Source organism: Phalangium opilio, unplaced genomic scaffold (assembly GCF_054372755.1).
Source record: "Phalangium opilio isolate 3A_F unplaced genomic scaffold, DU_Popi_V2 ptg000031l_1, whole genome shotgun sequence".
Classification (NCBI taxonomy): domain Eukaryota; kingdom Metazoa; phylum Arthropoda; class Arachnida; order Opiliones; family Phalangiidae; genus Phalangium; species Phalangium opilio.
The window spans coordinates 3,018,026-3,033,883 of record NW_028324158.1 but is presented as its reverse complement, the minus strand read 5'-3'; the positions used below and the strand labels follow the sequence as shown (position 1 = coordinate 3,033,883).

The 15,858-nt window shown below is 34.6% G+C and overlaps 1 protein-coding gene and 1 long non-coding RNA gene across 6 annotated transcripts in view; one reads left to right on the top strand and one right to left on the bottom strand.

The window, feature by feature from the left end:
• The window catches only part of LOC149689125 (uncharacterized), a 41,883-nt gene that overhangs the window by 3,852 nt on the left and 22,173 nt on the right, over positions 1-15,858 (top strand). The window lies entirely within an intron of this gene.
• On the bottom strand, positions 1,039-14,243 carry LOC149689127 (uncharacterized). Of its 5 annotated transcripts, XR_016383615.1 has the most exons (5): positions 13,570-14,243; positions 4,572-12,515; positions 1,589-4,504; positions 1,408-1,492; positions 1,039-1,306 (listed from the first exon to the last, which is right to left on the bottom strand). It is a non-coding gene; the product is annotated as an uncharacterized LOC149689127 (long non-coding RNA). The 5 variants fall into 5 exon arrangements; XR_016383613.1 differs by having other exon boundaries at positions 1,408-4,504; XR_016383614.1 differs by lacking the exon at positions 1,039-1,306 and having other exon boundaries at positions 1,390-4,504; positions 4,572-4,634; positions 4,726-12,515.

Sequence of the window (15,858 nt, the reverse complement as noted above, 5' to 3'; positions counted from 1 at the left end):
GCAAACTAATTCAATTTCGTTTCAATTCAGAAAGCCAAATTGAGGGAACTACTCTTTACAAAATTAAAAGAGTTTCGTTTCGATTAAACGTGCAGTGATTTCCTTGTCCCTCGGTTTGGTTTTTCTCTTCTTTTTTCATCCTGGACTGAAATAATTTACGGAAAAGTGCTAAAGATAAGCCTTTAATATGAGGGTATTTATAAGCAAGTTAGAATGACTGTGATTGCGTATTTTCTCTGACCAATTTTCATTTTTATATCTATTTTAATATTCGTTAGGGCTTATTTTTAAAGAAAATCGAAAAGCAAAGTTGTTTAGTGAATGATACGAAAACGCGTGGGAAGAGAAAACGAATTCACATTGCGAAAATAAGGGTATTTGTAAAGTTGGAGGTTATATCAAAATCAACTCGTCTGCTGTAAGTTCAGAGCCTAGGTAATAAGATACTGCGTTCCTTCTTCGAAATAAAGGCTCAAGCAATCCTAAGATTCAGGTCACCGAATTATTACGATTGCAATAGTACCGAGCATCTACAGTTACTATTCGTAATAGACTACAAAAATTCACCGAGTGCTCCCATTCTCCAAAATTTCCTTGCGACTTGAATCGTTTCGTTCATCCAATTGTAAGAGCGAAATTGTCGCATTCACCAAATTGACTTTGACGCAAATTTCGTGCGCCGAGTTGTTCTCTGAATTGTCTTTCACACAATTTTCCTGACACTGTAAACTCGCAAGGTTTCATATGTACACGTTCTAATCCAATTTATGGCGTTTCTATATTTTGAACTACTTTGGTTAGAGGAATTTATTTGATTTGAAGAAGACTCATCCCTTGGTGACTCAAATTAAATTAGTCAGTAGCGTCTTATACTGATCCAAGAGAAATTAAAATCTTAAAAATTAATTTTATTCCACTGAATGTATCTCATCCTCAATTTCGAGGAACAAGAATCCTGTTGGGAAAATTTTAGTTCCAAATTAAAACGTTATACGGCCAATCAACTCCGTTATATCTAAAAGAGGCCCACGGCCGACTTGTATAACTTTATAATATATAAACCAAGTAAGGGAGCATTCTCTTTGGAGATTAAACGTATGGAAATTTATTCAGAAAAATGAGGAGAAAGCAATATATTAAAAACTTCCACGAAGTTAAGACGGGTACGGTATGGCACAGTACCATCTTCATACCGGCGTGAACATTCTAGCGTCTTAAAATTCCACGGAAGAGGTCCGCGTTTGTATTAGTAATAAAATGGTTTAGTAGGGAAATTAGCCCTTCCTTTCCACCTCGGCGAGGTCCTCTTAAAGATTTTAACATAAAACAAAGGAAAATTTAATTATTAAGGACGAACCAAGAAGAGCAAATTGACCTTTAAAGGAATACTTGAACGCAACAACACACTTTTAATAGATGGGAACGTTATACAAGAAAATATCAAATTCATAGAAGATTTCCATTAAGTTCTCCTTTGTCTTGGAAAATGAGTCTTTGAAAAGAAAATTTGAGACCATTTTCTCTTACATATCAGTTCGTCTCGGTAAAATAATCACGCGGGGTGTGGTGATTTAAGGTTTAAAATTACCAAATCTTTCTAGCCATTCAGGGTTACCAGCATCACACGTTAATATCGTAATGCCTTCACTTTTCAATCTTCGATTGAAATTGCGCAGACGTCTCTGCTAGCCCGTTGATCATTCCATCTTCCCTCTTTCTTTGTCCTTTACACTCGCTTCCAATCACACACAAGCCTCAGGGTCACTCAAAATTGTTCAATGAAATTTTCTACTTAAATGATAAGATTTATCGTGGTCAAGTACTTTTTAAGGTTACATCTAATTTTGGTTTGGAGACCAATTATCCCACGATGAAAATGAAAATCTTTAACGGTATTCAATGTTTTGTGAAAATTGTCTCAAATAATAACCGTTTTCATTATCTTCTATTAATACTTCAATTCTACTGGAACATGAAATATCACAATGGTCTGATAGGTAACGTAGCTCAAATTGTCTCGACGAGGTTTGTGCTTGAAACTCTAATAAAGACTCGCCTCATTGGAATAAATTATAAATTAATTCAACATCAATATTAAAGTTTTACCCAAAGTGATTCATGAAGATAATGGATTTTGTACTTTCTAGGTACTAAAACGTTGTTCTTCCTTGGAAAGTTTAAGTATATTCCTTTTAAAGCAAAGGTCACCATGCAAAGCTTTTTATGCTTTTAATTCAAACCTTAATTTAAAGAAGTTTTGAAACAAGAACTTTGACTTGAAAACATTTGCATTGAAAGACCGTTAGCGTTAGGGTTTATAATGTTCTAAGGTTTTCCAACCTCCAAATTCTCAATGGCCGTAGGTGCAAAGCTCATTTACAGTTCCTGAATAGTCTGCCAAGCATGTTAGTACCGAAATGACTAGTTTCCTACAGAACTAGCCGGTTATGACTGTTGAAATGTTGTAGCCCGTTTAAAAAAATATATCCTATCATGAAGGGTCTCCTGAAACTTTTACAATAGTGATAAAAAGGTTACTCGACACTCGCCTATCCCATCCCGTGAGCCTTCGGGCGAGCGCTTTTTTGGGAAAGGATTATCTCACTGAAAAAATGTATTACTGGCTAGTCTCGATCACGTGCTCTTATGACTTTAAAATAGCTTAATATCCACGAGCAAATTCAGGAATGGAAGTTAAAAACATCTTGTTTATTATTTATTTTTGCAAATATACTTTCATTTAAATTAAAATTATAGTATTTTACTAATAGCAATTCTGTACAGTAGAACCCAACCTAGTTTTTTTAAAGAAACAAAAATATATTTGCTCTTGTAGGTTTGGTGTAAGCACCTTAAAAAAAATTAACCTATTCAACTTTTGGGGATCAAACACAAGTTGCGATAGTGCAAAGTTTTTATTACTAGCGCCGCTCTCCTCTAGCATATGTTAAACATGTTGGCAAAATGTGTTAATTAGGTGATCTACCATAAATCAGAATCTTTTACGTTACTTCAAAAAGAACGTTATCTTTAAAAAGTGCCTGAAATGAATAATTATCGTAGCTTTTTTTTCTCTTCTTCAATCTGAGAACTAGATTACTTGCAAAACACAAAAGATTATTATATTGTTAAGCGTTGGAGACTTGCGGTCATGAACGTATGCTTTTCGCAATTTAGATGGACTTTGTTAGTGGAAATCCAAATCAATCTTGATTAAAGCGAAAGCTTTTTCAATTTACTGAATTCCACGTGAGTCGGAGATCAGAAAAAGAGAAAATTGAGTGATTAAGGATCAAAATTGTACGACGCCTTATGTGCTTCATTAATCGATGTGCCTCGAAACATGACGCGATGAGTTGATTAATCAATGTGCCGTGAGTCATGACGCGATGAGTTGATATCTAGCGTACTAATTGCAAAAATTGTTTGAAATGTTTCGTATGGTTGAAATACAAAAAGCACATCGGCATATTAAATAATCGTGCCAATCTTTGCAGTTCTTGATGGAGTTTTTTAATGTAAATTAATTATTTTCTCATAAATAACTAAACTACTATATATATTCAAAAAAGGTGATTCATATCACGTTAAAATCGAACCAGAACCTAGATGACTAATAGAAAACGTTAAATGGCGAACGTTACTATCGTAAACAGGTCCATTCATATCTTGTGAGGTAAAACCGAGTTGGCAAAGGCCATGTTTGCTAGGACCTGAGATAAAAAGAAAATCTAGATAGGACTTTCCAAGCTCTGCAGTATTATGCCCCTGTTATTTTCCATGGACCTTAGGCTCCGCTAAAGAACCGTTTTTATTGCTTATATTTAGGCAACGTATAGGGTGTTCTAAAACGATTGATACGACCGAAGCACAATGGGTTTTACCAGAATATATTATTCTATGACATTTTGCCGTCCGAGTCACCGTTTTCAAGCCATAATTAGAGATTTTTAGGGATGACCCCTTGAATTTAAGTAAATTGAACGACAATGGTAATTTCGTTAAATATCAGTCATAAATCACTCCAATTATAACTTGTAAACGAATAAAACGATGGTCCGAACAGCAAAATTATAGACTCAAATTGAGCCATAGAACCATGCAACTATACGTAATTTTCCAGCCACCATTTTTGTGACAACCTGCATAAATGACGTCATACACTCAGTATATATAAGAATGACGTCATTTATGCTATTTCCGTTCATAACGCTATCTCTTCAAAACAAACTCTCAAAGTATCATTAAGAAGAAATCCCAGGAGGCGCACTTATCAGTAGCTATGTGGCAGATTTAATTCTTAAAGAAGATAAACAACGAGAAATAAATAGTGCTCTATTTCTGCATTTCTGTGTCAGATACGCCCTTGCCCGTTCTTAAACACTCGAGCCAAAGGCAATTCTAGTTGGAGACCAAGCTTCTTTAATGCAGAGGTGTTAGTGGGTTGAGGCTCTACTTTTATGATAGGATATGTACTAATTCCAAAGAAGGCCAGCGTGTTACTCTGTAAGAAATAAGAAATAAAATTGAAAAATATTTCCGGTACAAATTTACGTCTTTACTATACCCACACCATCAGCTGTTTTCAATTAAACTTAACAACAACTGCCGCATGAGATGAATAAAATATTAAACTTTGTTGTAATTGAAAATAACGAAAATATTCCGAAAAGGAGGAAACTTTATTAACGAGTGTTCTTCTGAGCTCCAAATTGGAGTTCTTACAATAGAAATGACACGTACGTGAAATAAAACGTTGAGTCTATTTCACTCCAACGAATCAGGAAACCTCAAAGAAAAACTAAATAGATAAAAGAATAAATATTAGACCTTTTCTACGAACGATTGTAGCTTTACTTTTCCTCGGAAATTCCTAGTGAAAGTCAATGCACGGCCTTACTACGCTGCGCGGCTTTAATCTAAAAAGTCTATCTTAGAACGCGCCAGCTATAAAGGTTTTGCCTTCTTAAAAACGCCAATTGTTTCTTAGGAATTCTTTTTTATCCAACACCTTATTTTTCTTTTGGCTCGTCGAGTTGGGCTTGTCTAATTTGATTTGTGGGGTAAATAGAGTAAAAGAAGTCGAATTTTTTACTCTTCTCTCTTTCTACTTTTTCTCAACTCCTCGGAGAATCGACTCTTTCATTTTTGTAGAAGTCTGTGGCTCCAGATATTGCGTTTTCTATATTTAATGACCCCAAGGAGAGAAGCTAGCTAACACCCTCGCTCCCAAGATTATTTATTGATAGATAATGCTTGGTAGTAAAGCGAGCGCCTACGCCGATCTAAAAGATCTATTTCAAACCGCCTAGAGCACCTCTTTTACACACTTTGGTCGAAACATATTATATATATATATAGTTTGTACAGATAGCGAAGGAACCGATTGCGGTGTTTTAATTTTATTTATTTAACCAGCAGGCAGCAAACTCAGTTTAATCCTATTACGAAGAATTCTATTTGAGAAATGCAATTTCAGAATGTTTTGGGAACGTTGTTGTTAATTTTTAATTTTGAAGCAAACACGACGGAAAATTTGAAATTCAGTTTCATTTCGATCACTTGAAGAAATAAGGATTAGTCTTATTGCCCAATAAAATATAACAAAATTAGGCCTACACCGTGGCGGTAGATCAATTATTTTTTGTTACTAATTGCGCTTTTGTATACAGGGTGTTTCTGATAAGTCTACCAAAAATTAAGGAGGATGTTTTGGTTAAATGCTGTAGTTATACACCATTTTTATTAATTTAAGAGGGAAAAGTGAGGGGCTAAAACTGTGCCCTTCATCTCGCTTTTAGACACCAGCGCTGTAGAGGATTTGGATCCTACAGAGTGGGCATGCAGAGACGGCGATGATTAAACTTCCTTGGGTGTCTCGATACTGAGGATTGCTTACGTCGAAAAAATTATGAAGAAGAAAAATAGGACATAAATTCAATTTTTTAAGCTAAATTATCTTACTAAATAACAACCTTTATAACTTGCAATAGACCAATTCATATATTAACAGAAGCCATTTAGTATTTGGAAACGTTCCAAGGTTGAATTGGGCTATAGTGACGTGATCTCAGTTTTTTTATTTTGCTCACAATTCATGGTTTCCTCACATAACCGCTATATTCTTATAACGACCTTGCGGAAAAACGTATGAGTTCCTGGAAACCCATTAAAATTGGCTATTAATACGTTCTCAGGGTTAAGAAACTTGAAATGCCAAGAAGCAACTGTAGATTGATGAATTCCTACTTTTCTGCATTTAGAGAACTTGGGCTCCATGTAAGAGGATTTCCTATTGGTCTTTCTAATATTACCTCTAATGGCCAGCGTGCCTGATGTGCGTGTTTCTCTGTATGTAATATATGAATTTACCTTTACAATACAACGTAAAATTTCTTCGATTTTCTCAAACATAAAAACTATATTCTTAAACAAAAAGTTTCTGTGTAAGCCTAACGTTAAAAACCATTATGATGCGAAAAAAATATCCAAAAAAAAAAGAAAACTCGCTTTAGGAACATACACCCTTAAGCGTAACAACGCGTTCCAAAACTTTAAAAAACATTTTTATTCTTTACAACTCGTACCCAAGGCGCCTAGCCTGTAGTGTGGATAACGGTAGAGGTAGTTATACTGTAGCTTGAACCGTTTTTACGAAAAAGGGTTTAAAGTTTTGTAAGGTATTTTATTCATACACCTTCATAGCCAGCTAGGTATCTAAACCTTCCTTATCGTGTACAAACACTCATTGCCTATTTTCCAGTCAGGTAGCCTAGAAGGGTTTGTAGCAAAAAACGTTCCGTTTAATAAAAAAACTTCCTTGAAAAGAATAGAAAAAAAATGAACAGTGTGGGTTAAGAAAATGGGAGGTATAAGGTCTTTTAGTACATTATCCTATGATGAAACAAAACGCATCTTCCCTAGCTGAGTTTATACAAAACGTATATAGATACGTACATGGGAGATGAGATTGTTCTTGATTCATGAACCTATTTTGTTAAGGTCGCTAAGTTGTGGAAAAGCGTTATATAATGCAATAGAGTTGTTTAATGAGAGGTATATCTTGGATTTTTTTTGTCATGAAGTGAAGTAGGTGAAACGTCATAGACTCTCGTATAGCGACGCCTAGTGAAGCGCTGTCGAAGGCTTAGTTCAGACTAAATAGGAAGATGGACTGCGTAACGGCGTGTAGTCAATTCTGGAACTAGTCCTCAGTAAGTCTCTAGCATTAGAAAGTATAGGAAGTTTCTTACTTATGGAACATATCTTATAAACTTATGGTCTAACGAAGATCCTCAAGTGCTTAGACTTAGCACTTAAATTGCAAGAGATAACGCTAATATCTAGTATACTACTAGTCGATAGATAGTCTCACGAATTGTTGTAGTTTTCGTATAGCCGTTATTTATATGGCTTAGTGTTTACAGTATGATAAAATATGCAAAACAGAGTAAAAATACAATTAAACTTTGATCTTTATTTCTAAGAATTCCTAAGCTTAGTTACTATCAAAATAGGGTCGACTAACATATGTAAAATTTTAAAACAAGCACCGAGGAAATGCAAATATTACATTTTAATGAAGGGACTAATAATGTGCATATATCTAACCTTAAACCGGTAGGAAAACACATATACAAAGGCATACCTGCATTATATAAACCATTACCAAGAATTTGCATTAAAAAAACAAGATCTTAATTTTTCCTGTTTGATCCATTGATAAAGCAGCGACAGAAGCCTAGTCAGAACAATACTTACGTTTTTGATAACGATGTTTTCAATTTCAAACTCACCATATAGCTAAACATTAAGCGTTAAAACAATTCCTCCTCAAATTGCGATCGGGAACGGAAGGGGGAACTCTAAACATGACTTCTTCCTGTTTTATGATAGGCTCTTTGAACTAGGCAAACAGCGTAAAGTTCAGGCTGTTGAACAGATCCAAATCAATTAATAACAGAAGAAGTACTGCATACAGATGTATTTTTTTGTTGTATAGATTCAGGAAAAACGTAGTGCTCAGTACCCGTTAATCATTATTTTAGAGTTACATGAGTTATATTTAAAGGAATTCAGGTTCAAGCATCATAACATTATATATTAAAAGAACGGACTTTTTTCTGAAAATAGAAGCAAAATTTAAAAAAAAAAAAGATCTCGTATTTAAAAGACCTTTTAATTGGTCTTAAGAACGCTGACTACTGCCTCGCCATGTTTAGATGCGTCTGGTAGCCAGAACCCGCACTGGATTGGTTCATCCAATGCCGTAGGGATAAGGGGTTATGGCTAGCAGATGCCACTAAACCAATGGTGGGACAGTAGCCCCAGTTTTTAAGACTAATTATTTTGTTTGTAATATTTTTCCTTATTTATTTAGAAAAAGGCCGTTATTTAAAGGTATAATTTGTAGAACTATGATATTTTCCTTTAAGCCGATAAGAATATTTTCATCTCTCTGAAATCGTTATCAATACAAATTATGTAAGAAATTTTACTACAAGTTCGTAGAGAATAAGTAATGAAGACGGTCTAACCTCTAAATTTAAATGTCATCAGATTGTATTCCTTTAAATGATACAACGTGTACATCAATTACGATGAGTGATTTAAAAAACCTTATCCGTTTAATGAAAGCTATTCAATGTCCAGCACTATCTAAACTTTGAAGCTGCAATTTTAGATACCTCAACAACTTCATCTACTAGACCAATTTCTATTATATTATCCTCCGTTGAAACAATAGGTATACACAGTCTACGTAATGTTTCGACAAAGCTTTAGACTTTAACAATATATTCAGGTCTTTTTACCCCACCTTAAACGGGGCCAGCAATGTACTACATACTTTATTTATACTACCGTCTTAACTTGCCCTTTTTTGTTGCGGATTTGCGCGAACACAAAATAGAATGAAAGAAAAGGTGTACGCACTTTATCCGTTTGTTTTTGGCTACGCCCTTACCTTTTAGTCAAAACAAGTTGTTTCAATTTTTTACCAATTGTGTAAACAACGCTTATTTATGGAAAAAGGCTTATATCCAAATAATAAACAATAAATGGTATAGTATTAAATATTAAAGGTTTACAATTTTTGATGAAAGGGAACATGTAAACTTTGTAACACGGGCTGTCGTGGGTTTTGGGGGAATTCCAAAATAGCAATTATAAGCTATTACCATTCAACAGAAATATCACAAACTTGAAATAAAATATAAGTTTCAGATTAAAATGTACTCTATTACTTCAAAATTTAAGAATAGATATTAATACGCAGGGTGTTTGTGATAAGTCTGCCATAAATCAAGGGGGATTCGATTTGGGCGATTTTGAGTCGAAAATGTTCTATCTCCATTTTGCCGCCGGGGCCACTGTTTTCAATCTAAGCATGGAGTGTTTTTCTCATGACCCCTTAAATTTATTTAAGAAACTGAAAGACAATGATTTCTAATTTAACTAAGGGGTCAGCTCTAAAACACTCAAATCATAAAGTCGAAAATAGTGTTCCAGACGGCAAAATGCAATTGAACATTTTTGACTTAGAATTGCCAAGAACATTCCTCTTAATTTATGCGAGACTTGTCAGAAAGACATGCATTTCAATTTTAAATTATTCAGATGTGTACGTTGTAATTTATTGAGCTTACCGCTGTTAGGATTCCTTATAAATACGAGTTGGTAATTTACGCTCCGTAATTTAGTAAATCCTTCTCTAAACTACAGCTTTATAAGATAGGGTAATTTTGTAATGGTAAGCCGTATAATTACCAATGAGTTTGAAATTGATTTGGAATTTTTATGTTTAGAATCTTTGAGAATATAACCCTTGCTCGATTTAAATAATTTAAAGAAAAAAAATCGGTTATATAATTTTCCTAATATTTTGGTCAGGAAATAATGGCTTTTAAAAACCATTTTAATTTCATAACTGCAGATTACCTACAGTCCGTCAAGTAAAAAAGCGACGGGATTGGTTGAATTCTCACAGGCTGAGAGAGGTAAAGGTAATTTAGGTGTAAGAGGTTCAGGCTAGCAGACGCCACTAAACCAATGGCGGCACAGTAGTCCTCCTTTTTAAGACTAATATAATGCTAATTATTTAGTAATAAGAGATAATTTATTTATTTTACGTTTTTCCTTTTACATTTCGAAAAACGCCGTTCTTTTAAGGTATAATGTTATGTAAGCTGAACTTTTCTTTTAAGAGCCTTCTGTTTAGCCATTTTTTACCTATTACTATTTGAAACTACTATTTTGAACTACTACACTATTTTTGAAGATTATGCTGGCCCAACTCCGCCTTCACACTATAATGAGAAAAAATATTATTTTAAACATACACATTTTATAAACCGACAAGTTTTATGCTTAGACCATTCGTAATCAGCGGTATTTTAAAAGTCATGAACTTCATTCTTTATTGAGTTTAAATTTAAAATTCACTTTCATTCACTTGCAGAAATAAAAAAATGAAACAAGCTTAATTCAATCCTCATTCGAAAATAATATGGCTAAATTATGAAATATTCCTTTCTCGGATAAGTGAGCAAAATTAGGATAGAATTAGTGACTGTGATTTTTATAAGTTGGCGTGACAGAGTTACTAGTCTCCTAGAAATTGGACCAGCAGCCCAATTTATCCCGGATGACTTTAATTTCACATACTCGCCCAATTTAATTTCTTACGAACTACTAGGTGGGGCCCCAAATATAAAAAGGATTTTTAGAACGTGATGGTAAGTTACCAGTATTATTCATAGTTTTCAGGCTAGCAGGATTGATATGATTTGTACCATGAGGCAAAACAACTTAATACTGTGCTTTGCCCGGACCTCCTGGTGTTAATGGTATCAATCCTCCGAGTCTGACAACCATGTATACTACCATAAGTTTATAAGATATGTTCCATAAGTAGGACATTTCTTATACTTAGTAATGCTAAGGACTTACTGACAGCTAGTTCGAGAACAACGCCAGAATTGACTACACTCCGTTTAGCAGTCTATATTCCTATATAATCTGAACTAAGCCTTTGACAGCGCCTCACCAGGCGTCGCTTTAGGAGAATCTATGACGTTTTACCTACGTCAATTCATGACAAGCTCTCAGTAACCAGTGACAAACTTAGGGAACATATCTTAAAAACTTATGATACTATACGTAACATATCAAAGTAAAATGCGGTAGATATAAAACGGTTATTAACAGCGGTGTTTGATAAATTTGACGGTAACTTGCGAAAGGGCACATTGCCAACTCAAAACTGTATTGGTTTATCGTTTCTCAACATCTACAGTATAATTGTAATAAGCACCAATCACAGTTTGATATTGTTCAGAATCTGCATGAATCATAAGAGAATTTGTTTACCTGACATTTTAACAAAGCTTTATTCATGTTTTCTTATTTTAAAATTTTCATTAAACTCCGGGAAACTAAATTCTACATTTCTTCATCCGATTGGATTAAACGGCTTATGTTCTTGGATAAGGTCATTTTGAACTAGAAACATTAATAAATAATTAAAGGCTAATTTGTTTTCGTAAAAAGTAATTCAAATGATTGTAAGTGCCAGAGGTTATGGGCAAAGATCGCTTGTAGGAGATGAGTCTTCTACGTATTTTGGACGAGCGCCTGTAGAAATGTTTACTCCTCTGCACAAGTAAGTTCGGAATGAAGTGCTCTAATAGGGGCAATTTCTTTATCTATCTGTGGAATATTTTATATTATTTTGAACTTGTACCAGATTTTTAAGGTTTCATAGATTCGTTATCTATTTAATTAGCACATACACAAAAAGAAAATAAATATAATAACCCCAAACATACAAATTCATAAGTATCCGACCCCACAGATAAAAATTCAAAAGTTTCCCGACCCCACAGATTAAGAGGTACCCCACCCCACATCACCCCGACATTTTAGAGATAAGAATAAATAATAAACAAGACGGCCCAAGGGCTCGTAATAGTAGCCATATCGTACGAGTGAATAGCCCCACTATACCCTACCCTAATGAGTGGATAACCCCTCTATACCTTACCCTAATGAGTGAATAGCGCTATCTTTTTCAATGCTTAAATGATGTACCGTGCATAAAATCAGAGTTAATAGCCCCTCGATTCCCTACTCTAAACAGTGATAAAATTATAACCGTATAAATTTACTTATGCTGTAATTCTAATATTCCGGCGAATCGAAGAACAGATAGTTTTAGTGATAATCCCCTCGATGAGTTTACAACATAGACTTTTGCCGATTCACACTTATCGCATATTATAAATTTCTAACAAGGACTTATGCCCAGAAACTTTTGAAAGAGAAAGTTTAGTTATAGTGATTACGCATTTTAGTGATTATCCCCTCGAATTACCTTTAGCAATGCTAAAATGATCAAACGCATAACGCTCATTTAAAACTATGTTAGCTCGGAGTTTCTATCAAGACTCTATGGTTCAGTTGGTAGAATGTCTGCCTATTGCGCCAGCGACCCGGGTTCGATTCCATGGTTTGACCTGAAAAAAATTTAAATTAAAATTAAATCTCTAACCGAGCCCAGTTACCCCAATGGGTGGGTTGTGGTAATATAAAGTTCCTTTTAAGCTAAAATCTGACGATAACGAAAGCGAAAACTCCGGCCACAAGTACTACTACTACTACGGCTCGGGTCAAACTAAGAGCCTATCGTATACTACGATATGGCTAAAAACTCGCGGTTTCTATCAATTCTCTATGGTTCATTGGTAGAATGGCTGTCTACTATGCCAGCGACCCAGGTTCGATTCCCGGGTCTAACCTGAAAAAATTTTAATTAAAATTAAATCTCTAACCGAGCCCAGTAACCCCTATGGGTGGGTTGTGGTAATATAAAGTTCCTTTTAAGCTAAAATCTGACGATAACGAAGCTACAACCCCGGCCACTACTACTACTACTACTACTACGGACGGCTCGGGTCAAACTAAGAGCCTATCGTATACTACGATATGGCTAAAAAGTACGACGAAGTTTCGGGGAAAGTAAGGAAATATTTCTCAACCAAATTCGTTAAGTTATGCTTTTTATTTGATATTCACTAATTAGTAGCGAAATAAGTTGAATATTTCTTAATTCAATTTTGAAAGATTTCTTAGATTTATTAATTTTTCTCTGTAATTATCTGTTAAGCTTCAAAATTAAAATAATCATATAATACGCTACAAACATATTGGTCTGTCGTAGGGGTCTATACTATATGCGCTATAACCTTAATATCCTAAGACCTCACCTATCCGATTTCGAGAACTTTTGGAAGCCTTGGCGATCGTTTTAAGAGTATGAGCAGTTTTAATATCAGATTTTATAACGAAAATGGTCTAAATGTTTTAATTTAATTAAGTAATAGTGAAGAGCCAAAAGCTGAAATCAAGTAAAGTAGTAATGGAATTGCAAAATTTCACCCTGTTTGTGAAGGAGTTGGAAATAAAATATTCAAATGTAATATTCCAAGTATATCAGAGATGTTAAAAATACATAAAATTTTGAAATCCCGGATAGAAATGATTAAGTAAATCAATTAAAAATGCACTTACCCTTAAAATAAATTATAACCATCGTAAAGAACGATAAGATGCATTTCTCCCATTGCGTACAAACAACCTCTATTGGAGAAACACAACGCAAAACATATCCTCCAATGAAAATTCCCAAAGCAGCATCTAGTGTCTTAACACAACCCTGATTTTTGTATACCAAAGGCTTTAGCATCCCGGACCTAGGCTTATCTTAATGGCTAACGTTGTCGTAACAAGTGTATACTAAAGCTCATATACTTCCCGCAAAAAAAGGAAGAAAAAAAAATTGTAGAGAAGAGAAATAGGGCTTGGGGTTTTTTATATTCTCTTTCTTGGTATATAGTTTCGAAGGAAAGACTTAAGACTAACGTTTCCCCTACTTTTCCGTTAGCCTTATAGATCCTACTTTCTCTCTCATGGAAATACGTAGATACTCTAGTAGCTGAAAAACAACGGCAAAAAAAATTAAGTGCTCTTGAGGTTCAATTTCTACATAGCCTAAAAAACCGAAGGGAACGACTGAAATAAAGTAGGATTATTATAATTCAAATAAAACTTTGTCATCAGAGTGAGTGTGTCACATCTTGATAGAATATCTAGGCAACTTTTGCGGGTTCGACACTTTAAAGAACGTCAAGCCAAGTACCAGTAGAATCAGAAGAATAAATTATACTATGCCAGAAAGATGTGAACATAAACGGCAAATAAATTTGAGGGTTTGACAATATAGACTGACTTTCTTAATAGTCTAAAAATAGATGAAAAAGCCTTTTAAATATTTCTCCTCTATGATCGCTTCTTATATGTATTTGTGAAAGTGGTTTGTTTGTATGTTTGTTCTTTATGCGCAGTCAGAATTTGTAACCGAATTTAACCAAACCTCATGGTTGATATAAGATTAAGGTTTTAGCTTAGAGGTAGTTTGCTTAACTTTCTCAAGGTTGGGTCCTAGAGCCATAGCCATTAAGACTGTAAATAACGTCCTATTCTAAATCCGTAATGATTAACCCAAAATGAAGCGCCGTTTTATTGAATTCAAAAATCCTTAAAAATTATTTTCTAAAAAACAATATCATGGAAATATTTCATTTGTGCAAGCCCAAAGACAAGTTAATGTTTAGTGCCTACATAGTCAAAAAAAAAAACTCTTCACCGTTTCAGGACTGTTAAAATACCAGGCGTGTTGCCGGGTAGCTTAGCTTGCTAGTAATTAATAAAAAGCCATTCTCTACTTATAACATTTCGATAAAAGTGTCGGGAAAAAAATACCAACTAGATTTATTGGTTTGAGCTCGGATACGTTTAAAATAAGGTATTGCTGTGTCGAAATTAGAACCGAGAGAAAAACAAATTCAACCTGCAGTGTTATTTTACGATAGCTGTAAATTCCCAAAGGCTTAAACGCTAGCTTATTTCGATCGCTAATACGCAAAAAAAGGTGAAACAAGTGTGAGGTCGGTAGAGTGCTACCAAGGGTTCGATACCATTGCGCATGCAACGTCTACACTCACCACCCGCGACAAGGAACCAGCAAAAAAATAAAAAAGGAAGGCAAAAGAGAAAAAAAACCGATAATTCAAACCACGGAGCAGTGAAATAGTTTTAGGCAGCACGCCCGCGGAAATAGTCCAATGCTTCAAGTTTGTACGACATGGATCCGTGAATGAAGTTCGGTATAAAGAACCTAGGAAGGTAAAAAAAATCCGCTAAAGTAACAGGGTTAGGACTCTTTCTTGAAAAGCTTTTCCCTTAAAGGAATGGGGAAAACTATAAGAAGGTACAGTTTTTCACCATAAATTTGTACTGGCAACAATGAGCACTCAATATAAGGGTGTGTCTGAAACGTCTACCATAAATTATAGCGCGTGTTTTTTGGGTCAAACTGAGTGGAGAGTGTCAACGAACATGGGGTCTACAACATTTGGTTATGGAGATATGGTCTTCCAAAAATTTTCCCCTAAAATAGTAAATAGCCGCACATGCGTAGCAATTAGCTTTACCAGCTTACGCGCAAATCTACCCTTTTAATAGTACGCTAATAATACGTTTCTGCATGCTAGGTAAAGTTTCCATAACGTTTTTAGATTGTAGACTATTGAAGGCTGATATTTCTTGCTCTACGTGAGCGACTATATTTCCAAGTTTAAGAAACTAATGTTTAGGAGCCCATATCTCCGTAATACTTAATATTGTAGACTATATTCTCTTTGTCATTTTCCATTCAGTTTGACCCTATATTACTGAGAAACCTCCTGTATATATTTTTGTCTAGAAATTATTACAATGCCTAACTTTTAGGTATTTTTT